The sequence below is a fragment of the Belonocnema kinseyi genome, chromosome 3 (genome assembly GCF_010883055.1).
Source record: "Belonocnema kinseyi isolate 2016_QV_RU_SX_M_011 chromosome 3, B_treatae_v1, whole genome shotgun sequence".
Classification (NCBI taxonomy): Eukaryota; Metazoa; Arthropoda; class Insecta; order Hymenoptera; family Cynipidae; genus Belonocnema; species Belonocnema kinseyi.
Window position 1 is genome coordinate 68,484,853 of NC_046659.1, and position 26,593 is coordinate 68,511,445.

Consider the following 26,593-nt stretch of genomic DNA (forward strand, 5'->3'; position numbering starts at 1 on the left):
GTCTCAATGAAACGATTAATTGCTGTAAAGTCATAAAATAAAAACTAAACAAAAGTTGAAAATTAAAAAAAGCGCAGCGTACTAGCATTAACCTAAGAGGAGATAGGTATAAACAATAATAAATAGTTTAAAGAAATATTTAATTACCTCGAAATAATTATTATCTAATTCTAAGTGAAAAGTTGAAAAAAGTTGGAAATTTTGAACAAAAAAACGCGACTATCTAGCATTATTCTGAGAGAAGCTAGCTAGAAACAATAATACATGATTTGAACAAATACTTTATTAACATGCAATAATTAGTACCTCAAACTAACTGAAAACTTGATAAAAAGTTGGAAATTTGAGAAAACCCGGCAACTTTCTTCCACTATTCTAAGAGAATATTGTTATAAATAATAACAAACTGTTTCAACAAATATTTTTGTTAACTTTGATCATTGATACCTCACTCTGAATAAAAATTTCAAAAAAGTTTGCAAATTTTAGAAGAAACAGCAACTTTATAGCATTATTGTAAAAGAATATGTCTATAAGAAATAAGATATGGCTTTTCATTTCCGTCATAAGAAAAAATATTTATAATCAATAATAAATTGTTTAAATAACTTTTTCAAACATCTGATTTTCAGTAGCAAGTAATATTTAATGTATTGAAAACAATTTGTTTGTTTTTTTTTATTATGGGAAATGCGTTTTTAACTTCATGGAGTTCGCGGAGTCTCTGAATATTACATTTTTTCAGAACGAAAAGTTGGTAATAATTCTTTTCTATCCGGAAAATTTTTTGAGATAGGAACATGAACATTCAAAATAAAAAAATTTAACCACCTCAATGAGAAATCATTTACTTATGAACCTCAAGCGAAGATAAAGTTGGTCACGTTTATGTTTTTTTGTTCGTAAAAGTTAAAAAAAAAAAACAGTTTCGGTCTTAAGGCTGTAATACCTGAGGCTTAGGGTTCATATTTAGAAGTAAAGAAAATTAAAAAATTTGTTATAAAATGTGAGACTAAAAGACTGGTTTGATTTAGCAAAATTCTTATGTTCTGTTCAAAAATAGAAATTTATTTTAATTATTAAATTTCTTTCTTTTTCTATTTTTCTATATCTATGATTAGTTGTTCGAGAATCTAGAATCATTGGAGGACTTCCTTAAAGTGTATTTGTATTTTTGCAAAGTCACAAACTAAACTTCACACTGCTGAAATTATTGTGCAAGAGTCATCCAATTTTTAAAAATTCTTTTGGTTTGGTGCGTGATTTCCATCACGATTCGCGTGTCATCTCGCTGAAAAATTGATTAATGATTATCAGTTGAAGATATGTGGTAGATAATTCCTCATTTTGACATCCGTCTTTCGCGCGATGTGACAAAGAAGGCTCGTGAGAACGTGAGAAATGAATCGTTTGTTGGACCCGACACGGCCTTAATCTACTGCGGAAACGGACACAGAGAAACAAAATTGACTAACTTACTGAATTTTCTGTTTTGAATCCTCAAAATCGAATAAAGAAAGTGGAAACTTTACATTTAAATGATATGCGAAATAGATTTTTATGTTTGATGAAAAATCGTTTGTTTTCTTAAACACTAGACTCACATAGCTGCACTCATAAGATAGTTTAAACATTTGCCTATTTATCGGGTTCTCTGAAGTTTGATATCAATGGCTTATTAATATATCGAAACAGTTTTTTAAATTATTTTTTCATCACTAGGGACATGTTTCGTGAATTCAGTATGAGCATATGCTTTCGATGATGGACACATGTATGAACAAAAGATGATCATGAGACTCGTATTTAACAATATCCCTGTCATTTTTTTACCACTCTCATCCTCATTATCATTATTTATCATAATAAATCTTACAAATTAAAAATAAAAACTTTAATCACCGAACCACGTCATTTGTAAACTTGTTTTCGAAAAGTTCTTTCAATTCAGAATTATTAAGGGTTGCGTAACCTCTTTGATTAAAAACTATTAAAATTGCACGTCACTTTATGTCTTGTCACTTTAAAAACTAATTACACCGACCTTATAAAAAAGTTTGCTCTTTTTCTATATTTTTCAGATTTAACTCTTGACAGAATAATTAGTGTTACTTAAAGTAAGTTGGTTTTTGAACCCCTCGGGCGGGCACGGTAAGTTAACAATAAAAAAATTCTGTCATGATGAACAGAATTTTTTTTTATATATTTCCCAGCATTTGACGTATTAACATTGAGAACGTAAAATCGATCTCAAAAGTCACCAATATTTAAGATGATTTATAAAATCGACAACAGTATGTAGATCTATTATTAATTTCTGAAAATCTTGGCGGAGGCTTATAAGCGTACTTCAGAAAAAAAATTATTCAGGTTAAAATTGTTTAATCAAAAATAGTTATTTAGAGTTTTCGTTTTAGCTTTTTTATAGAAAAGTTACAATTCTTATTTAATTATAATTATTAAGGCCTCATTTTCTTTTCACAAGTATTCTCTACAATTATATTGGCGTGGTGTTTATTAAAATTTCAACCATAATTGTTTATAACAATAATAACTGTATGATTTCGATACTATTTTTTAAAATAAAAACCACCCAAATAAAATTGTAGAGATTCCTTTAGACAACAAAAGAATTACAACTTTTCCCTAAAGAGAAAGCAAAAACTAAATCTGTCAATAACTACTATTAAATAAACAAATTTAAGCTGAATTATTTTTTCTGAACTAAGCTTAGAAGTATTTATCAGGATTTGCAGTAAATAATTATATAGCTCCTTCGACTTTAACGAACACATTCTCATAACGAGTATCATGCTTCGCACTCAAATCTATCCAAATTTGAACTTTTCTACATTGTGTTCAACACAATTATATCAAAAGTATATTACATTTATTTCTGTACCTCAGCTTGGGATTGCTTATTCAGATGTAGGAAAATGAAGGACCAACTTGTATCAAAAATGGCTGGCTAACGAACTTGACCTTCAATTTAAAACACCAAAAGAGTATACCAAAGGTTAATCCAATTTGTCAATTCCTTCGAAAGTTATAGTGATAACAAACTAAAAATGTACAAACATTCAGACACATTAGTTAAAACCTGTTTTTCGGGTTCAGAGGATCTCAAAACGTTGATATTTGATAAAAACGGGAGAAAGGGGTAAAATTTTACACAAATCTAATACCTTCTCTGATCACAAAATAGGTTAAGCATCCACTGCAGGACCCCACTGGGAGCAATTGACGTCTATGAAAATGACTATGGCTCTTAGAACAACTGCGGTATATCACACCTATGCCCACGTCTCACGAGCATGATATAGGTGGCCACAAGGCACGACGAAATCACAGCGATAGGTCGGTGAAACCCTCGTGTCTCTTAAGGACACAGAGCAAACCAATGATGACAACCTTCTGCTCCGTCTCGCAAGTGTCTTGACATGTTTTTGGCATGCGAATATTGATTTAAAGTTACGAATCAGTGATATTTTGGTATCTGCGAGAGAACCGACCACGAGAAAGATTATTCCAACTGAGTACTTTGGGTACAGACACTGCAGCACCCTTTTAAGGTCTTGATATCTTTTCTCCTTTTCCTCCTACTTGGCAGTAATGTTGACCTCGATCGAGACCGAGAATTCCATCACGAATATAGTTCGTTTCTCGAAGTACTGGAGGATTATATGAAGTATCAAATGCTTCATAGAGGCTGATGTTCGAAAAGCGTAGTACTAGAAAATTCTGCGTTTTAGACACTTTTTTGGAGAGCTGCTTTAAATTTAAGATTCTCGGAAAAAGTCACAAGTACACTCTACAATAATGAAAATGTTTGAAGTGTTTGATAAACTTTTAACCTCAAAATGTTCTCCTGAGTTCTATTAATCAGTATGCTAGATAAAAGTAAACACTTAATAAGCAGTCATTTATTTCTCATCATACTAATAATTTTGATGATAACAAACGAAAAGATTGAATCTGACAATTGCAAAGACTTTATGATAATCACTGATTTATATGCAATTTGTAAGCACACTGAAACCTGAATTTCTCTAAACTGGATTTTAGCGTTCCTAGAACTAATGGCCTTCGCACTGTGCTTCTTAAATCAAATCATATGTATCGAATTCGTGATACTATATTTTGAAATAACTTTCTTTTCTATCGTATATTCTAATTCTTTCTAAAATTTTTTTACTTGTCGATCCTACTTTAAAATTCCACGTGGATTTATTGGGCATGGAAACAAACTACGAAGACTCATTTATATTTCCCTTTTTGCTCCCTTTTTATCTCATAGAAGTGTTTGATACTTTATCAATTTATGCAGAATAGTCTATTGTATCAGAAAGAATAATAACTCAAAATCGCCATCTTACACTAATAAAATCACTAGAAATTTTCACTAACTCAAATAGCTGAAAATTTTAAAAATATCAAATAAAATATAGAAATATTTCTAAAACATTATTTTAATTTTTTTCTCCAAAGTGACTTACACTAAAACCCCATAACGTAGGGACTTACGTGAGAAGATTCAATTAATTTTTAGAAAGGGTCAAGTATGAATAAGATGAAGAGGGTGAAGAAAAATGAAAGGGAAGAAGGTTTATTCAGTCAAAGATTAAAAAAATATCTTGAATACTGATAAGAACCAGTTTTAATATGTGGCTATTTTATTGTACAATTAAACTACTTTGGAGCGGAAATAAAGTTGAACGGGAAAAAATATTTGGAGTAACGATATACAATGTTACGTAAAGTGCTAAAAATAAAGGTTTATAAACAATTTTAATCGTTCTGACATAGACATTGGTTTATCTTGCATTTGGTAATAAGAAATTACTTTTTAAATCTAACAGCTTAGAAAATTGTCTAACGAAACAAAGTTCTGATGACCTTTTTAAATTAAACTTTCATCAAAATATTGCTTAGAAATAAGTATTAAAGAACAATATTATATTATTATAATTTCTTATTAATCACTTGAACCTTTCGTTCTCCAAATTTAAAAATGTTGGTATCAATATCAAACCACAAAATAATCTGGCTAATTTACATGAGACATTCTCAGTATTCAAATGATGCAAAAGGAATCAAAGAAATTTGGGATTCCCGGAAGACGTCGAAGATGAAGAATCAAGAACTAGGAAACAAGCAAATCATCGTAACCGAATCTAAACGGGATTTGAAAGAAGGGACAAATGAACTGTGAATCAGAAAAACTACATAACAGTTATGAGAGAAATAAGATAGAAATAGAAATAAATTAGAAAAAATAAAATCACATAACTACAACCGATTTAAAATAAGACAAATAAAATATTCAAACGATCAAAAAACATATAAAATTTTTTTTAAATATATGTTCCGAAACATTCACCATCTTAGCTGATTTTAATCAACTTTGGTGCCGTGTTATGAGAACGAAACTAAAGTAAAAAATGGTCGGGGAATTCCTGAAGGGTTGTAATTTAGAACACAAAAACGAGAAAAAAAGAAAGAAACATGAGAGCCCAACGTAAAAAGATTAGAGGAATAAATAATAATTACAAGCGCAAAGTTTTCTACAATTCTAAAAAGAATTTCCTAAAAAAAAAATGTAAGCAATTTAAACAATTTTTCTACTCAAAAAATATATTTAGTTTTTAATTTTTATTATAATGAGAAGGTATTTTTTTACGTGAAAACTGACTATCGCGGATCTCTTTAAATCTCCATAAATCTCCACGTTTCGAGTCACCGCTGAATCCGAAAAAAAACCGGTTTTACGATGGTGTCTGTTTTTTTAGCTGTCTGAATACCGGATAACCTTAGAAAGACTAATCGAATTGGATTGTGCTTAAGTACACGCTTTTAAGGACCAACAAGGAAGATAGAGTTCATTGACCAGGTACTTTGGATAAAAATTCAAAAAGTTAGAGCATTTTCAAAGTTTTTGAGATGTTTTTTTTTAAGATTTAAAAATTCTATGTAAGGATATTCGGAATACTTGGAATTTCAAACAGCTTACCCCTATGACTTGTTCCGATAAAAAGAACATTCTAAAAGTTATAGAATTTTTAAAATCCGAAAAAACAAACGAAAATTAACATTTTGAGCCAAACGGAGCACGATATGAAAGAAATCGAGAGAAGAAAAACTATGTTTTTTTTTTAATTCCTACAGGATTATTATAAGAACTTTTTGAATTTTCTTAAAAAATCGAAAATGCAAATTTGTACCGCACAAAAAATAATTAATTATTATATTCTCGTCATAATGAGAAGGTATTTTTTGTATGTGTATGTTTATTTAATCATAAAAAAACATTAAAAATAAAAAATTAAATGGTTTGACAAACGACAGAAGCTACAAAGAAAATAAAACTAGAATATTTTCAACAAAACAGAGCTACGAATTTGTTATGCATTATTTTTTGATAGAAGAAGCGTGGTTTTTTGTTTTATTTGTAAAAAATATGATTAAAAATTACAAGATTTAATTTTTGGACAAACGATACAAACTATTAAAATAAATTAATTGAAAAAAGTTACTCATAAAAAAAAACATTAAAAATAAGATTGTTTGAAAACGATACAAGGTACAAAAAAAATCTCCCAAAAAGGATCTTCAACATTTGTTATTAACCCTAATAAATCTCTCAGGGTGAAATTCACTCCACAAAATTTTCAAGATCCTCGTAGAGTCTTCGTGGTTACTTTAACTTCTTCTATTTTTTAAAATGTTTAAACAAGTAATTTTGGTTTAAAAACTGAAAGACCATCTTTTGCAATTCTTAAATAATACCTAGCATTTTTTTAGATTTCTGGAACTCATGAGTGAGGTCAATTTCACCCAGTGTGACTAGTATGAGATTCTACTGAAGTGTGACTAATTAGGGTTAATTATTTTTAGATAAAACAAGTAGATATTCTTTTATGATTCTAGAAAACAAGGTTAAAAATAAAAATATTGAAATAAAAATTATAAGAACAAAACAATGAAAATACGTATATTTCAATGCCAATGCATATTATGAATTGTAATGACAAACATTTATTCGAATGACACATTTTTTAGGGTAGCTGAGAATAGAATTTAATGCAAAATAATAAACGAATATTAAAGTAATTATGAGAAATAAAATTTGTACTTTATTTTGCAATATTTGAATAAGCCATCCCAGAAGTGTAAAAAAACTCACATTTTGGACAAAATTGAGTGCGAACAACGAGATGCGTGATGAAAATATGTTCTTTAAAGCCTTTGAGATGAAGAAAAAAAATTAAAGCGTTAAGATATGTAAATATATTATGGAGCGCGAGAACAACAAATCGCGCAACTTGCGAGCCGCACACTTTATTTGAAAATATTATACGCCAACTTTTCATTATTTTTTCTAATTATAATTAATAATTTTCTAATAAATTTGGAAACTAGATTTCGTGAAAATTTAAAAAAATTAAAATCGAATATAATTCACAGGTTCCCTATTTAAGTTTTGGTTTTTTATTGAAATGTTTGTGTTTTTTTTTCTTGAATGTATTGCGAAAACGCATTTATTAAATTTATATACACATGAAATTATCCCTTGTTACATTACCATTATTGTAACATCATTTAATCAAATTTTTTAAACTCATTTTTAAGAAAAGTGATAATTTCATCTTACTTATTTCACAATCTGCAAATTACAATCTGGAGTAAGTAAATTAAAAAAAGTTACTCTTTGTAGAAAAATATAAAACCAGACTAAACTATTATTTTCCTTACAAATGAGTCTCAAAATGTTGGTTAAATTGTTTACAATAATTGCAATATATTGAAGAATACTTTTTATTGCTTAAAAAATTAATACATACATTTGGGTCATTATTTCTGAAGTGAGCATAACTAAAAAACCAAAGGTCTCTGATCGGACTCCAACTTCGGCAAAGTATAATCCTACTGCATGACAATTTATGGAGGAAATTTTTTGCCGGTGAGATGACTTTTTATTCGAAGGGCTGATCCTTTTACCTTTGAGGAGCTTAAGAGTAAAAATCTTCCCGCTCCGCGGGCACATTATCATCGCGCGCTACGCGCGCGGCTCACTTCGCTCGCAAGTTTAAGCGCGCCTACGGCGCGCAACGATTCAATCTCGCTCTTCGCGCTCGATGGTGGGTTACCTCGCGCTTCGCGCTCGGATATTTATTCTTTACATTTGGAGTCCTTGAAAAAAACTTTATCAAAAAGATCTCTTTTAGATGGCAGTATTTATATGCGTCTTCTTGTTCTGAATTTTCTACTTAATTAAGTATTGTCAAAGATTAAGTTTCTCAAAGCTCTGTAGGCTTTGAGGTACGCATTCTCATCATAAACAGGTTTTGTTAAAACTTTTTTTTTTCTCGTAACTTTCGTCGTTTTTCTACACATTTTTTTATCATTTTTTTAATTATTTTTTTCAATGTTATTTTTCACGAATAAAACAAAAAGTACGCGTCCTAACAAGAAGTGATCCTTAACGAAATTGTACATCTTTTTTAGGATAACATTTTTTTTAATTCATCTTTTTTCGTATCCTACATAGTTTGTCCACAAAATGGAATTTTTTATTATTTTTTGTGGAATAAAAATTTGAATTTTTGATTTTTGAAAAAAATTCAAAATTTTTTTATGATGATCTTGTAGGGCTTTTAAAAAGAAATGTTTTTCTTCTCTTGACTTTTTTTCATATCGTGCGTTTTTTGACTTCAAATTTTGATTTTCGGTTGATTTAAAAAATTTTGAAAACGCTATATCTCTGAGAATTTTCATTTTATCGAAAAAAGTCATAGAGATAAATTGTTTGTTCTTTTTAATATTATAAATATCCGTACATAGAATTTTCAAATTCAGAAAAAAGTGGTCTAGAAACTTTTTCAAAATGCGCTCACTTTTTGAATTTTTATCAAAAATAGCTGGTTAACGAACTCGTCCTTTCTTTTAAGATCTAAGACAAGTATGCCAAAGATGGATTTGATTTGCTCATTTTCTGGAGAGTTATCGTGTTTACGGACGGCCGTACGGACAGACAGACGCCATCGTAAAAACCTTATTTTCGGATTCATGGGGTCTCGAAACGTAGAGATCCGTTGAAAAAGTGTGATGTCAAATTTCCGACAATTCTAATACATTCTCAATCATAAATAATGAGAATGTAAAAAGTGTGCTGACTTTCGTTTATTTATGAAGATAACCGTCAAGTAGTTTTTTTCGTATATCATCTGTTTCGATGATTTAAAACTCTTTTAATATTAGTATAAAAATGTGTTCTCCTATAGTTCAAATAGGATTTTTTGCGTTCTCTTCGCTGAAAATAGACATTTTATGATTTTTTTAAATTCTAACTTTTTTCATTTTAAGCTTAAAAGAAAACTGACGTTTTTTCCTCTAAAACCTTTAGGAGTCAGATCGCAGAACTTCACTTTTTTCAAGACATCCTTAGTAAAAATGTGTCGACTTGAGTTCGACTTGTTGATGTGTTGAGTTCATCTGCAAGACATCGATGCTTGGCTGCGGCTCAAAACTGAGTCGAGACATCAGATGTCTTGCTTTAATGATCTTAGCAGGGTGATTTCAAGTCGGCGTAAACTTGTTTAAAGAAGAACCTTTTTGAACTCAGAAATAAGACTGTTAATAGATGCCAAAGCTTAAAATTGATAAATGAAAAATTTGTAATTATTAAATTATTTATTTTGTATTTAAAAATTCAGAATCTGTGGGTATAAACAACTATAACCCTAAACATTTTCCTTCAAAATTATAATTTACGATAAGCATCTCCTCAGCCGTTTGAAATGCCTAAAAACAAACAACATTTCCTGTATCTTCGTCAAACAAATATAATAGGGGACCTTTAAATCATAACTGAACGTGATTTTTTTCAACATCCTCACTAAAATGGTACAACTTGTGCTAGTGTACGTGTTCAGATTTAAAAATAATTTTTTTAATCGCCCTAATAAAGACATAAAAAATGTATTAGCTTAAGCTTCTTTGTGGCAACAAATTTAAACATTTGAAATTTGCAACATAAAAAATTTAATTAAAAGCGTTCAGAATCAAAAATCGTAAATTCAAATCTTTTATAGCTGTCTAAACCGGAATTTGATTTATTCACATCGACAAATTTTAATCTTTTCTACGTTCAAAGTACGAGGATATTTAATCAAATTGACCCTGATGAACTTTAAATGAATACTTTAATAACGAAATTTCTAAAAATTTCCAATTTTAAAAAAATGTCCAATTTCAACATGCACTATAAAACATTAAATAAGTTCCAATAAAATAATTGTTAAATGTTCCAAATGTGAATATTTTCAGTTTGTACTTCTAGTGAAAAACATTGCAAATCATTGACATCCCTTATGTAAAAATTTTAAACATCAAGCTGTTTAAATGGCCTCGATAAAAAGTTGAAATAAAAGATTGGAAGTATTCATAATTGAAAGCGTGCACAATTTTTTTAAACTTCGATATTTTTATAACAAAAAAACTATTTAGAACTTTCTCCAAGTCTGAATTTTATTAAATAGAAAAGTGTACTTTTTCAAGATTTTATTGGTAAATCACACATTTTAATCTAACTGATCAGTTATCTACTAGTCAGTACCTTAAATGTTTGGTTCTTATTCTTTTAATATATTCAGATTCTATCCAAATGCGAACAATAATCTTTCAAATTCAAGACAATTTTCTATTTGAATGTTACTAATTTAATATTTTCCCCAATTTATTTTAACAAATTTTTATTTCAATCAAGATTTTAACTTTTAATCCTTTCAAAACTCAAATCTTCAGGCGATTTGCTCTTTACAAACTTCATGTATTCAAATTTGATTTGTAGAATTAGTACTTTTATTATATTTTGGTTTTCTTTTAAATTTATGTATTAAAAGTTCGATTACAGTTAGCATGTAAAAGATCTGCAATCCTTTCTAACTTGAATACATCCAAATTAATGAATTCATTTGAAATATTTGTGGAATTCAAATCGACTTTTAAAATATCGTATGCATCTGCAAATGTGTTAAAATCCATCATATATAAAAATAGTTAAACTAATACAAATTACTACTAAAATTAATTTAAAACTATCGGTGGTGTTAGAAATATTGTGAATTAAAAAAAGTTATTGAAATATGGGAATTTCAGCCAAAATTGAATGAATTAAATCTGCTAAAATTAAATGACTAATTTCTAGCCAATTTTACTAGTCTTCAGTTCTCGTATACCTTATTCCAATGAAAAAGAACGATTTTATACAATCTTCATTTTGAAATTAATTCTTTGATTTTTATGATTAAGAATAATATAAAGGAGAAGGACCAAGGTGTTCAATTCTGTTTGCTTCCTAAAATATGGGGAATAAATCAGAGTGATAAAAATGATTATGAAATTTAAAAAACCACAGCTATATGATTTGACAACCCTGAATACCAATTTGTATATCAAAGACTGGAAATCCCCAAAGAATCATTGTTAGACCTGAAAAACCAGAAATAGGAAGCGAAAAGAATGCTGAAGAAGATGAAGCAGAGGTGGAGGAAGAAGAAGAAGAAGAAGAAGAAGAGGCAGAAACAGAGGATAGAGTCTGAAGAAAGGACAGTCGGACTTTGGTTTTCATCAAGGACCATCAAAAATGAAAAAAAAAATTATCGTAGAAGATTAAAAGCGATAGCTTCTCTGAGATTCTCAACTCCCACTCTCTATAGTTAGGGGTCCGACTGTCGACGATACTCAGCGCTTTGGGCCCCACTCGGATATCCAATACTTAAACCGTGAGTTTGCTGTACCTCCGACTATTCGCGCAGCATCGTTCGGTGGACCCGTGCCAGTGACTGCCAGGCCCAGAACGCGCGTGCGCGTACGCGACTTCCTCCACCGAGTGTCTTCCGTGATCATCTTCTTGCAAGTGATTCAAGAGCCCCCGCGAGAAAGGTCAAATATAGGGAATTTTGTAGCGCCCAAATCAGTAACTGGACGGACCGAATGTTGTCACCGATCCACGCGAATCGGCACGAGGACACGAACCCACAGGATTTTTCCGAACTCGTGCCCTCCTGACCCTGAGGGATTCCTACCCCTGGAATACAGCGAGTGATTATACCCTCATTATTCAAATAGAAAATATTCTTAAATTTCAAATAATCATTCAATTTCGTGACTCTTTTTGTGAAATATCGGTGCTAAGGCTGTTGACTTTGATTTCGAAAAGAGGGTTGAAACGAGAGAACCCGCGAGTCAACTAGTGAAGTGAGGTTATTACTTTTTCATCGGACTAATCAACGTCGATCTTTGAAAGGTAAGATTGTCGCTTTGGTGAAATTGGAGTAGCAGAACTCGCAGTCTTCAAGCCTGTTAGCCAATGGTCTGATAACATTGCATTTTCATGAACTTTCAATGCACTCCAATTCAAAAAATTTCTTTCATTGCCGTTTGATAGCTATAAATGAAGTTGAAGTTCAATAATCTGTTCATATTAAAGTTTCATCAATATGACGTAGGTGAGAACTTAAGAGTCCATATTGATGATTTCTTTTCCTTGGATCATCTTCTTATTTCAAATGATACTTCGTTATTAAAAATCTTAAATGAAAGTATCTGTAGTTTTTGCCAAATTTCTTTTCCTAATCATCAAAACCATTAATCATACTTAATTCTACCTCTTAATGAAATTCACTTTCTTTTAATCCAGATGGGTATAAATCATCCATTTTCAAAAATAATTTTTTAAAAACCTTCATCATTCAGTATTAATCCTAATATAATTCTAAGCAGTGGTAAAAACGTCACTTGCTCTCTATGTGGTTGTCTTTTATCTCAGGAGATGGATCTCTCCATCTGGAGATTCTTCTATGTTAAGTCTTTGTTCAAAAATGATTTCAGATTTTTTCACAACTCATTATACAGTCATAAATTCTACATAGCATTGAACCTTGTCCTTCGGTAGTATTTCAATCACCTTTCATGATAATTATAAGCGCAATAAGGAAAACAAAACTAAGACGAAGAAAGTGATCACTTTCCCTGTATTGAAAGAAACATGAGTGACCTACATTTCGAAAAGATTATGGTTAGCTTCAAGTTCGATGAAAGTTTTCCAGAAACCCTTCTATAAAATTTTGGACGTTCTCAATTTAAAAAAAATGTTTTTAGTAATAAAAAAGAAAACCCATAGGATTTACAAATTCATAAAAAATATCAATTCTGGATATAACATATCACATAAGGTTTAATATAAATATGGATTACAATGCAGACTAAATTTGGATATAATATATGGAATAGAAAGTATACTAATTTTCAAGATCTGCAGTCTTCTTCTGAAGAAAAATTTCCATTTAAAAGACGTATCAAACATTTTAGTTGTAACTTGGAAGCCTTTTTTAAAAAGTTTGAAATAAATTCATTTAGCTTCACAAAATATTTAAAACTGTAACCCATAGTAAAGGGTCATTTTCGGATAGGTAAAGAGAAACCTTCAATAATTCCATGCCAATTTAACAATTTTAACAAAAAGGATTCAAGATGTAATAAATATAAATTTTAAAACGCCTAAAATAAATATGAAAAAAACAGAAGCGTTTCAAAAAAATTTTCAATTTAAATATTGTAATCTATTAACGTAAAAAATTCAAAATTACTTGAAGAAATTTTAAACTGTAGCTTATGTTTCTAGATGCCTCCGTTTCAATAAAATATTAAAAATAGAAAAATTGAGCAATAACGATTTGAAAGCGATTAGTCGAACAATTTGGTTTTCAAGTTTGCAAAACGTAACCATATATCATTCGAAATAAAATTTTAAAAAGTGCCAATGAAAACATTTTGGAATCGAGAAATTTCAAACACTATAAAGTTTGAACGATCAAAATTGAAAAATTTCATAAGTCAACCTATTTAAAGGTAATAAAATATTTGACATCTTTAATATTGTCAGTTCAAACAAAACTTTTTCAAACAGAAACAATAGACCGTGAAAATTCAAGTATTCATGATCGTAAAATTTCTAATTAAACTACTTTAAACTACACTTGCTAAGTAATAGCAGCAACTAACTATTTTTTATTGAAATAATAGTAACAAATTACTTCTAAGAGGTAATGCACTGGACACTACGAACATTAATACACGCCTTCTAAACCCAATTCTTCGAATAATAAATCAAGCAAAGAACATAAAATCAGTAGTACGAGTTTTAACTTTCTTTCGTCCGATAAATACTTTTCACATGATTTAAAACACAAGAATTATCTATAAACGATCTATAAACCCATTATTCCTTCGGTAACTTCGACTTCATTTTATCAGTTTTGGTGAACTTTTTACGCAAAAAGAAATCTACCAAATTTACAGGAGTTTGATCCTCATCGTGAGATCTCTTCATGTTCCATTTCCGCCGGGTACAAAATAATTATCAGAGAATTCATCGAAATGAATATCGAAAACTGTAACTTACAGTTGCCTCTTTCAGTACGCATTTTAATATATTCCAGGAAATAGCAAGAGTTTAACTAAGCTGCCATACGTATTTCACTTTGAATACTCTGTTGATGAAGCTTAGAGCCATATATATGCGAATCATGAACCGCCCTAGAAATGCTCAGACTTAGACATAAATATGCTTCGAGGTCGCTCAAAAACTACGTCACACTGCAATGGGGTGGGGGTGCCAAGTTTTGTGACGATTTGAAAAGTAGGATGAGATGTTAACGCAGAATGCAGCATGAAAAATACACAATATAAATTTTAAAAAGAATTTTTTTTAATGAATAAAAATATAAAAATTATTGATTCTATTTTACAAGTGAAATATCTAAATACAGATTTCACACTGTTCCTTCTATTCATCTTTTTCTCCCTTTTTCAAGAATTCCTCTTATTTCCTCTGTTTACAAGAATTGATTCTTTCTAATTCAAAAGTTTACTGTTATATTTTTGTTTGAGTAATTCATATCTTTTGGCTAAAATGTCTATTATTTTCTTGAATATTTAACTATTTTGCTGAAAAATTCAATATTATTTAGTTGCAAACTATTAGGGGAGGGGGGTCTATCTATTCAATTATTTATCAAAAATTAATTGTTTTTATTCGAAAATTCAACAGTTTGGTTGAAACTGTATGTGTTTTTTCGTTGTAAAATTCGTCACTTTGGTATAAAAGTAAACTTTTTGATTGAAAGTTCAACTACTTTGTTAAAAATTAATTCAATTATTTGAAGATCCACCTCTTTGGTTGATAATTTTAATATTTTGCTGAAAATTCATTTTTTTGGTTAAAAATCAATTCATTTGATTGCAAATTTTATTATTCCATTTTTTGTTCAAAATTCATATTTTTAGGTTGAAAATTCAACTGTTTTGTAGGAAATTACTCTTTTTTGCATAAGAATGAAATTGTTTTGTTAAAAATTAGACTTTTGGGTCGAAAATACACCTCTTCTGGTATAAATGTTACAGATATTTTTAATGCAACTGTGGCTTACAAATTAATCCGCTTTGATCGTGGGCTGATACTTTCTTGGTTGAAATAAAAACTATCACACCTTTGGTTGAGAATTAAACTTTTCTTGTTGAAATTTAAACTGCTTGGTTGAAAGTTGAACTTCTTTTTTGGAAATGAATATTATTATGAAGATTCATAATTTAAGTTGACAATTTAATTTTTTTTTTAATTTGCCTATTTTTTTCATTTTCGTTGTTTTGAATAAAAAATTCAACTACTTGCTTAAAAGTTTATTTATTGTGCTTAAAATTCAACTACTTATTTGAAAATTTAAAATATTCCCACATAAAATCTGTTAATATAGTATGTTTTTATGTTTTGCGTTTTATTTTAGGCGTCTGTCAAATAAAATTAAAGAATAAATGGGGGGAGGTGTAAAGCTTTATGTAGCGAATTGAGGTGCCTATATACCCGACCTACCTACGTGTCTACTCTGGAGCTGAAAAAAAATGTTTCAACCCTAGGGATGCAAACACCGAGTTTCAACCCGCTCTGCAGGTATCGAAATTCGAAGTTTCAATAGATGCGCTATGAAAAAGTTTAAAATACCGTGACATAGTTTTTCAACGGTCCGTTCTAATTGAATCAGATTTTTCATATTCGCTTAATTAATGTTTCAATTCATAAATAATGACTAATATATTGAATAGGTCGAATGATTATAACGGATCTGAATAAATTTGTATTTTTTTGTCTTAAGTTTTGAACCTGTTAAGGTCGTGGGTTCAATACACCCAACCATTTTTATCCTTAGTCGGAAATGATTAGGTTAAATCTACCAAGGCTAGTTCGAAATTCTTGTCTTCTGCTGGGATATGCCTCGCTTGAACTATCTTGAACTACGGATCGCGATGTTCTTGAGATTTGCGGAACCCTCCAAACAAATCGAGTATTAAAATTCGGCACAAGGTGACTGGACCGTTTTCTTCAGCAAGTATGTATTTCCCAACTATTTCGGAATGCTTGTCCTGTCTTCGGAATTTACTAAATGAACCACTAAGTCCACAGAAGAAAGAAAATAATCAAATATTCTAGTTAATTCTTTTGACTATACTTGGAAAAAAATAAGTTTTTAATACTTTCTTGACCGTCCAAAACTTTAGGATAAGCCACGAGATTCTAGAAATTACGTATAACATTTTGTCCCAAGTTTCAAGACAATCCTCGAAATAGAGAAGAGTCCGCTAACTATTCCATGACTCTCGGTATAGTAAAAATATATTTCTAGAGTCTAATTTTTGTTCCTGATGTATCAGAAAATCATAACTTACCTCAAAGTAATTAAAGTCTAAATCTGATTTGTTGTAAGAACAGAAAGTAAAGGTGAAATATAATTGCACTGAATTTGACACTTATGAATCACAATCAGAATCACCTCAACAATGATGAATCTCATCAAGAAGTAAGCTATGATCTAGCATATCTTGTGAGAGTTACAAATAATTTTAACAAATTTAGTTGAAAAAATTAATCTTTTCTGCAAACTGTAGATTCTTTCCAAAAAAGTAAAAATTTTTAATAAAGCAGAAATAAATTATACAAATACAAAGTTTTGAGCTGTATTTTAAATGGGGGAAACAAAAAACAAACTCTCTATCGTTAAGGAAGATTCCATAAGACTAACCCCCTTTCCAGCTTGTTCAGAGATAACGTTACGGTTAATTCCGTAATTCTCGTAGTTTCTGTTCTTGTTAAAAAAAAGTTGTTTCTAAAAAAATAAACATGTTTTAAATTTGTAAATTACTAAAATTTCAAATATCAAATTACTTTTTCTACTTTTTAAAGATGAACCGCAATTCATTTAAACGTAAAATCTTTTTAATTGGTCGCCTTTAGAAGCAATCTTTTTTATTGCAGCTTTCACGTTTTAAATGTTTATAGCTGAAAGTTTAGCAATTTGAATTGAAAAAATGGAGCATATTCAAATTTTAATATTTTAAACAAAAGACTCAATTAAAATATCATTTTTAGAGAATAAAAGGTTTCTTATTATTTAAATTAATTATTTCATCTTAAAACTTAATCTCCTATCACATTGCGTATGTTCAATGACGTGAAATTTTTTATTTTTAAGTTTTGATGTTATGATTTGATAAAAATTACAAATATTGCACAATATAGTTACTATAGATAGGTACCAAAATGTAAACAGTCTACGAACAAATGCAATAAATGATTTAACAATAGTAATAGATTTATTAACACAAAATTTCGTACGAGTTCCAATTATTCCAATCAAATTAGAAAAAACCCAATGCTGTGCGGATCGATTCTAAACATACTTCAAAAATTGAAAAATATCAAAAATATTTGAATTGGTCCGAAATTGACCCAAAGTCTTAGGAAATATCGTAATTATTTATAAAAACTTATAAAAAGCATTTTATTTGCACTTTATTGTAGTTTCCTTTTATATAAAAATCTGCCCGCCTCGCGGGCACATTCTCACCACGCGCACAGGCGCGCGACTCGCTTCGCTCACAAGTTTGAGCGCGCCTAGGGCGCGCAACTGTTGGTTCTCGCGCTTCGCGCTCGACGATGTATTCATCTCGCGCTCCGCGCTCGAAGATATATTTCTCTCGTGCTTCGCGCTCGATACTGCATTTGTCTCGCCCTTCGCGCTCGGTCTTTGTATCTGCCCCACATTTGTGCACAGACCTATTAAGGTTAACGAACCAAAGATCGACAACTGTAATTTGGTGATTATGAATTCTCCTTTGTTAAAGCTTCTTCGGCTTTAACGAACACATTCTCATCACGTATCTCGTGCTTCGCAATCGATTTTTTCCAAAATCTTAACTTTTCTATATTATGTTTAACAATTCTGTATCAAACTTCTAATACACTTATTCAGATTATTAAGCGATAGAAAGTTTTTACATAAAACTAATGCCTTCTTATTATGATAAGAATGTAATAATACATCATTTTTGTGCGACAAAAATTTGAATTTTCGATTTTTTAACAAAATTCAAAAAGTTGTTATGATGATCGTGGAGGTCTTTAAAAAGTAATATTTTTCTTTTGTTGACTTTTTTCATGTGGTGCGTTGTATGACAGAATAATCATTTTCGATTTTATTATTTTTTTAATAAGTTTGGAAACGCTATAACTCTGGTAATTTTGTTGTTATCAAAAAAAGTCATCAAGAGAAATTATTCATATTTTTGTGCACTATAAACAGCACTATATCAAAATTTCAAATTTTAAAATAGTGGTCTTAAAAGTTTTGAAAATGCTCCAAATTATTGCATTTTTATTTAAAATAGCTGGCTAACGAAATCGTCCTTTCTTTTCATATCCTTATAAAGTGTGTCAAAGGGAAATTCAATAAAATAATTACTTCAAATGTTACTGTGTTTACAGGCTACAACGACAACGACGATAATGGCAAGGCCGACAGACAGACGTCATCGTAATACCGGTTTCTTTGGGAATTAGGGATTCTCGAAAAGTGAAAATTTCAAGAAATCCGCGATAGTCAGTTTTCCCATAAAACAATACCTTCTTATTATGATGAGAATGGAATAATTCAGTATTTTTTGTGCGATTAAAAGATGAATTTTCGATTTTTTTTTAAATTATCAAACCTGTTATGATGACCTTGTAAGTTTTTCAAAAAGTAAAGTTTTCCTTTTCTTACCTTTTTTTATATCGTGCGTTGATTGTTTTAGAATATTTATTTTCATTTTGTATTTTGAAAAAGCCATAACTGATAATTTTCTTGTTATCAAAAAAAAATCCATGAAGATAAATTGTTAACATTTTCGTGTGCTATAAATAGCCGTACGTGGAATTTTAAAATCTTTGGCCCCTAAACCTGTGTGCCAAAACCCAATTCGATTCAATTAGTCGGTACGAAGACATCTAGTATACATACGACAACGACAGACAGATACCAACCTAAAAACTTTTTGTTCCTTCTGAGGAAATCTCAAAACGTGGATATTTGATGGAATCCGCGAAAGTCATTTTTCGTATGAAACCAATACCTTCTCATTATAGTGTGAATATAAAAAGCGCGTGCCCAATCAAAGAAATGTGAAAATCAAAATTATGGATCTTATTTAGGCAAACCATTTTTTTATTACACATTTTACTGTACCGAGTACCGTCTTCCACACATTTAGTTTGTTTATTTTTTCGCAGCTTGTGTCAAAAAGTGATTCATTATGAATTTGTAGTTTTTTCCAGCGCGTGTAATTTGAGCTTTTTCATTTTTTTCGTATCTTGCATAGTTCAACCAAAAAATGGAATTTGTGGATTTTTTATTTTTTTTGGTAGGATCAAATTTCGAATTTTCAACTTTTCGACCAAATTAAAAAAGTTGTTATCATAATCCTGTAGGGCCTTCAAAAAGTAAAGTTTTTCTTCTTTTGACTTTTTTTCATATCATGTCTTGTTTGTCTTAAAATGTTCATTTTAGTATTTTTTTTTTTTGAATTTTGAGAATGCCCTAACTATGATGATTTTCTATTTATAGAAAAAAGTCAAAGGAATAAATTGTTTGAGTTTTTGAGTACTATAAACAACCGTACATAAAATTTTTAAATCTTGAAAAAATGTGGTTTCAAAAGTTTTTGGTACGATCAAATTTGGAATTTTCAACTTTTCGACCAAATTAAAAAAATTGTTATCATGATCTTGTAGGGATTTCGAAAAGCAACGTTTTTCTTCTCTTGACTTTTTTCATATCATGCGTTGTTTGGCTAAAAATGTTCATTTTAATATTTTTTTTTTTCGAGTTTGAAAATGCTCTAACTCTGATAATTTTTTATTTTTCCAAAAAAGTCACAGAGATAAATTGTTGAACTTTTTGAATACTATAAATAACCGTACAGAGAATTTTGGAATTTTCAAAAAAGTGGTCTAAAAAATATTCAAAATGTGCCCACTTTTTGAATTTTTTTCTAAAATGGCTGGCTAACGAACTGGACCTTTAGTTTAGGACACTAAACGAGGGTGCCAAAGGGCAATCTAATAGAATAATTTTTTCGAAAGTGATCGTGTTCACAGATAGACAGACATACAGACACATTCGTAAAAACCTGTTTTTCGGTTTCAGAGGGTCTCAAAACGTGGACATTTGACAAAAACTGGGGGTGTCAAATTTTACACAAATCTAATACCTTCTCTGATGAGAATGTAAAAAATGCAAAATTCCACCAGGCTATAATTTTTTGTTTAAACTTTAAAATGTAAATATTTCATTTCTTCGATGTTTTTATTGTTTTTTTGTAACATATAACTGTAAGGATCGTAAGTGATGAACTTTTCACTTTATGTCGTATAGGTCTCTGACTTTTCCTTGCAATCAAAGAAAACGTGGCCTAACCCCGGTGCAAGGCGTAAAACTGGTTTGAAACGTTCCTAAGTTCGGTACATTGGCACACGACCTAGCTTAAATCGCAAGGAGAAATATCGGTCGACCTTTCGCTTAAGAAAAGAGTTTATGAGATAAATAATCGATCACAAACGGCGCAAGTATTTAGATCATTCGCGCCAATTGTATCCCGTCGATAATGGCTCTCGTCAAGTCATAATTTCTCATTTCTAACTAAATATTTATTTCCTTTCTCAGTTTCACTTAATTCTTGCAGTTTAACTAAGCTCAATGTTTTATATTTAATCGTTCACACTAGAAGATATTGATATATAATCTGCAAGATCCTGTTTATGTTTTGCTTCTTTTTTCAAATATAATGCAAACACGTGGTTATGTTCTGGGTTTTGTCTTCTGAGTGGAAGGAGTAGACTTAGAATGCAGATTTCAATTCGCATGACAGAAACCGGTATGAAATCAACAGTTAATGACTGGCCACTTTTGCACCAAAAGGTTTTAAGTAATATGTTTGTTATGTAATGTTGAAACAATGAGGTGTTAAATAAAAAATTAGAAATAATGCTTCTCGACTCATCAAGATATCAAAGGTTACGGGCGGATGGACGAGGTTAGCACTAGGATAGGTAATCGTTTGTGATTTTTGCTTGGTCATGTTTTCACTGCGTTCAGCTACTGTCGGTAACCGTTTTTGCAAAAAAAAAATTATTTTCTGCAGTCTTCCACTTCTCTGATCAAATGTTCAGGCAAATGCGAGCGCTTCTAATGAAAATATGACTGCAGTCGGTAGGGAATTTTAAAAGTTGAAAAAGCCACAGGATTGAATACGTCAAGTATCGCATGAAGACTTATCATGATAGGATAATAGGGGATTGAGTTAAAGGGCTTGATGTCTGACGATTTTTTGTGGGAAGGCGGATTTTGGATATAAAAAAACCCGCTAAAAAATTTATTCTAGTCTATAATTACAGTATCATTAATTTAAAAACAAGCAAACATGAACCTGTTTTGCACATTATCCTCCAAAATATTTTAGAATTAAAATATGTAGAATGACACATGTTCTTATAAATGGAATAAAGAATATTTCTGACTTCATTCTTCTTACATTTAGAGTGGATATTTCGAAATCTGGTTTACGAAAAAGTATCAAATCTCAGTATGTAGTATCAAGGTGAAACTCTAATAACCATGCGCAATCTTGGTAAGCATCTTTCTATAAGTCTTCACAAGTTTACAAGTTTATCACAAAAATCACAGCTCTAAGGAAAAAGCGACCAAACATTTTATTACGAAAATTTAGCAAGGTCACAAAAAACTAGCTGGCCTTAACGCAGGACTTACATTTACTAATATTGCCAAGGTACACCACTGCCTACGAGATTGTGATCACATTTTTTCTCCTGATTGCCACAAGTACTTTTTTCGATCGTAAACAGAAAACAAAATTACATAATTGCATTTTAAATGTATATTTGAGCGTAATGACCCTCCAATTCACTTAATAATAAAAGTGGGTACTTGTGCCAAATCAAACACCTACTTCCACTTCAATTGAAAAAATCCCATATTTCACAGAAAAAATGAAAGATAAAGTTTACATCGATTTCAGGAGAAAGATACACTGCAACAAAAATTAACCTTGCCAGATAAACTTGACATGAATCGAAGATAATTTCCGATTTTTAACCTTGCCTGCATAATCATTCGTCTTATAAGTGCTCCATTTTTATTCAAGATGTACCAAAAATTACGACGCCAGCGCTTTCTATCGTCTTTAACTTCATTAAATTGGAGAGAAATGGGGATTCCTACCTGACAATTGCTTTTTGCGCCTATTGCTAAATGGTAATAAATAAGTTCTAATTCATCTACAATAGCGTAATTTAATTCGGAGGAGATATATCAGTTAGAACAAATTTTTTTGTGTTTTCTGTTGTTTATTTATAGCTCGAATTCCCGCATACTTTGCCGTTTTCGCATTGCTGCTAAGGACGCCGTAGCAGCGAAAGCTTTTATTTCATCGTCGGATAAACTTTCGCCAAATAACATGTAAACTTTAGCAGCGGGAAATTTTACATGCAACAAAATTTAACTGTACTTTTTTCTGTGTTGATATTCGGTCATTATGTCATTATTTCAGTATATACTAACTTTTTACGATTTAGTGAAAAAAATAAAGTTTTACATGAGGAAAATGTTCTTTTAAGCAAAGAGTAATTATTTAAACAATTATCAATAGGTTTTAAAATACTTAACATTTCTTACCGAATAAAAATCATTTCCGCCAAAAACATTTTAAAAAATATGCTCGATTCGCGGGCACACTTTCATATCGCGCTGCGCGCGCGGCTCGCTTTACTCGCAAGTTTGAGCGCGCCTAGGGCGCACGACTGTTGGTTCCCGCGCTTCGCAAGTTTATCGCGTACTCGTCCAGTTGGAAAAAATGCAAATTCTTTTTAAAAAATTATTTTGTTAAACATTTTATTACAACTTTAATCGTTTTTCCATAAAGGGGTCATTCACAAAATACATGATACGTTTAGGGAAGGGGGGGGTCCGGCCGAAGTATCATTCTCCATGTTAAGACCAATGAAAAAAGTATCACGAAGGGGGGGGGGGAGTCAGAAGTCCCTGAAAAATGTATCACGTATTTTGTAAATGGCCCCAAACTGAATTTGCTCATTTCTAATAATTTTTATGATTTAAGCTTCACACATACGGTCTAATGAGCAGCCTTACCCTTTTTAACTTCTAATATATATATATTCGAAAAACTTATTTATATATTTGAGAATGTTTGGATTAAACTGTGAAATTGTTGCATGAAAAAATGTAATATTTGGATTTTCCATTGTTTTGTACGCTGTCAAAATTAGAATTTTTTAGTATTCAAGACAATTGAAAAAGTTGTTTAAATAATCTTGTAGGGCATTTAGAAATCAAAAGTTTTCTTCTCTTGTCGTTTTTTCATATCGTCCGTTATTTGGCTTAAAAGATTTATTTTCGTGTGTTTTTTGGAATTTTGTAAATACTTTAACTCTGGTAATTTTTGGTTTTATGAAGAAAGTCATCAGGATAAATTTTTCAACTTTTTGAATACTATAAATATCCGTACACAAAATTTTTAATTTTTGAAAAAAGTGGTCTCAAAAATATCAAAATGCGCTCAGTTTTTGAATTTTATATCCAAAAGAACTGGCTAACAAACTTGAAGTTCAGTTTAGGACACTAAAAGCGTGTACCAGAGGCCAACCTGATAGAATGATTTTTTCAAAAGTTATCGTGTTCACAGAAAGACATACAGACATACAGACAGACAGACATACAGGCAGACACATTCGTAAAAACATGTTTTTCGGATTCAGGGGGTCTCAAAACGTAAACATTTGAAAAAACTGGCAGGGGGGGAGGGTTCCAATATTAGACAAATTGAATACCTTCTCTGATGAGAATCTAAAAAAGTCGTCTTTGTCATGAATTTTACGCAAAACCGCACTTTTATATTTTTGGGGCAGTTTTTCCCATTAAAAATCCCATGTTAATTCCAAAGGCTTGCTCTCTAGCAAAAAAAAAAACTTTTTTGAACCAATCTATATGACCAAGAATTGAAAATACATATGTTAAAAACAGTGCAATGTGAATAGTTTTGAATTCGCATTCTTCAGTTTTCACTTTTTTGCACAGTTTCAAATTCTTCTGTTGAACGTTAACAAATTTCTGTTTAAAATTATCAAACTAGCGATTAAATTAATGTTTGAATTGGCATTAAGTTTAAGTTATAAGACTAAACGTTTTCAATTAAAATGAAATTAAAAACTTAAAAATGTATGAAATAGAATGTTTTCAGATTATGTCATTTACAATTAAAACGTTTAAAGCGTTCAAGATTGAACACTTCACAGTAAATCCCAGAGATATTATTTATCTGAAGTTGGATAAAAACGCTGCAAACAATTGAAAGCTACAATTATCCAAAGTCAGATCATTCTGATCACGAGGCGGATAAAAATTATTCGTCGTCTGATAATTGTAGTTATCAATTGTTACAATTTTTTCTAAATTCAATTAGTGACTGAATTATAGTTGAATCATTTATTTTTAACTGCTGTAAAACTGACTAATTAATCATAAGAAAACTAATCCATAGCTAGAATTCAGTCACTAATTAAAATTAGTAAAAGATTTATTTGATTTAAATTTAGAGAGTAGAGTAGAATACATTAAATAAATATTACTTTTTATCTCAGTTAATTAATATAATGTCAATATTTCTTCTTACATACCTTTTTATATATGCATAGAAAAAAAGGTAAAAAAGTAGTAAGAAAGGAAAAAGTTTCGTTCATTTGGTTAACGTTAATTTCATATGCACGAAAGAGAAAATTAGCCAAAAACTGGAAATCAATATCTTTATTTAGAAAGTGAATTAATTGATCCATTAAGAATGTGCAAATGCAAAATTCCTTGCAAATTTAATTATGTAAATAATCAAGGTAAAAGATAGATTAAATTTTTGATCCTTCATATTGACTTTTTATGCCTAAAAATCTTATTTTAAAAAATGCTAATTTTATCAAGAATGTAGACGAAAAATTTAAGTAATTTATTCAAGTTTGTACTCACCAATTTGGAGTTATGTGACAGAAAATGTAGAAGTATGTGTATGTACAGCATTCTATCCTTCTGAAAAATAAGAAAGACAGAAAATTGGTTTAAAAAATTCAAAATATTAAATGACAACATTTGGAAAGAAATGTTATCCTTATGGATTTCTAAATGCTCGGAAAAATGTTAAAGGCGGCAAAATATCCCAAGCAGTGGCAGTCAGTTGACAGTCGTAGATAAAACTCATAAATTCGAAATCCAACTGAACAAATTAATCGAAAGTTTATAAAAGTCGAAAATTCTTTGATTTGATCCTGATAAGTTGGAGCGGGTTCTAAAACGCTCTAAAGTATTCAGAAAAATTGCAAGTAGTCCCAAAAGTCTTTAAGAAATTGACTTATATCTATAAAGTTACGAATGAAACATAAAATATTTGAAAGTATATGAAGTGATTTGGAAAGGTAATTTATTTGAACTGACCCGAATAAGTTCTGAAAGATCCCAACTGTTTCAAACATATCTTCTAGGAAGATTGAAGATCTTGCGATAATGTTGTAGGTATACAATTACGAGCGGCGACGGGCATTGGAGGTGACGACAGTCACCTCTGGATGCTTTCTTAGAGCTACCATCTGCCACTCCATGGATTTTTAGTCGCTCGCTTCCTGATGATCAAGAAAGTTTCTTACAATGCGACAGGTGTTTAATAAAACCGCCTTCTGAGCTGCTGCCAATACCCTGCTGACTCCTAAATGTTCAAGATGTTCAGTGCATCTTGCGTGCACATTGCCTGTAGCCGAAATCACAATGAGATGACTGGATGCATGATTCACATTCCTCCATATGGTCTTTACTTCATGCCTTAAATCGCTATACTTGTGGATCTTGGTTGTGTAGGTTGACTGCAAATTTCGGTTAAGCGGACAAGCAATGTAGATGATGTAGACTCTTTTACCTTTTTTTTCCTCGCATCACGATGTCAGGTTGATTGGCACGGATGTAATGATTCGTTTGGATAGTACCATCCCAATATACGAGGGTAGTTCAATAAGTCCTTAAAATGACCAACATATGGCGCGCGAATCGCTCCAAATCATCTGTTTTCAGTCAGCACCACTCCCGACTAGATATAT

The 26,593-nt window shown here is 30.6% G+C and overlaps 1 protein-coding gene across 2 annotated transcripts in view; it reads left to right on the top strand.

The window, feature by feature from the left end:
• The window catches only part of LOC117170252 (elongation of very long chain fatty acids protein AAEL008004-like), a 175,489-nt gene that overhangs the window by 83,844 nt on the left and 65,052 nt on the right, over positions 1-26,593 (top strand). Inside the window, exon 1 of one of the 2 annotated variants that reach the window (XM_033356889.1) lies at positions 12,211-12,307. The exons of the other annotated variant lie outside the window; for it this stretch is intronic. The gene's annotated coding sequence lies outside the window, so the exon portion shown is untranslated. Of the gene's footprint in view, positions 1-12,210; positions 12,308-26,593 lie in introns of those variants that run through there. 2 annotated transcript variants of the gene reach the window in all.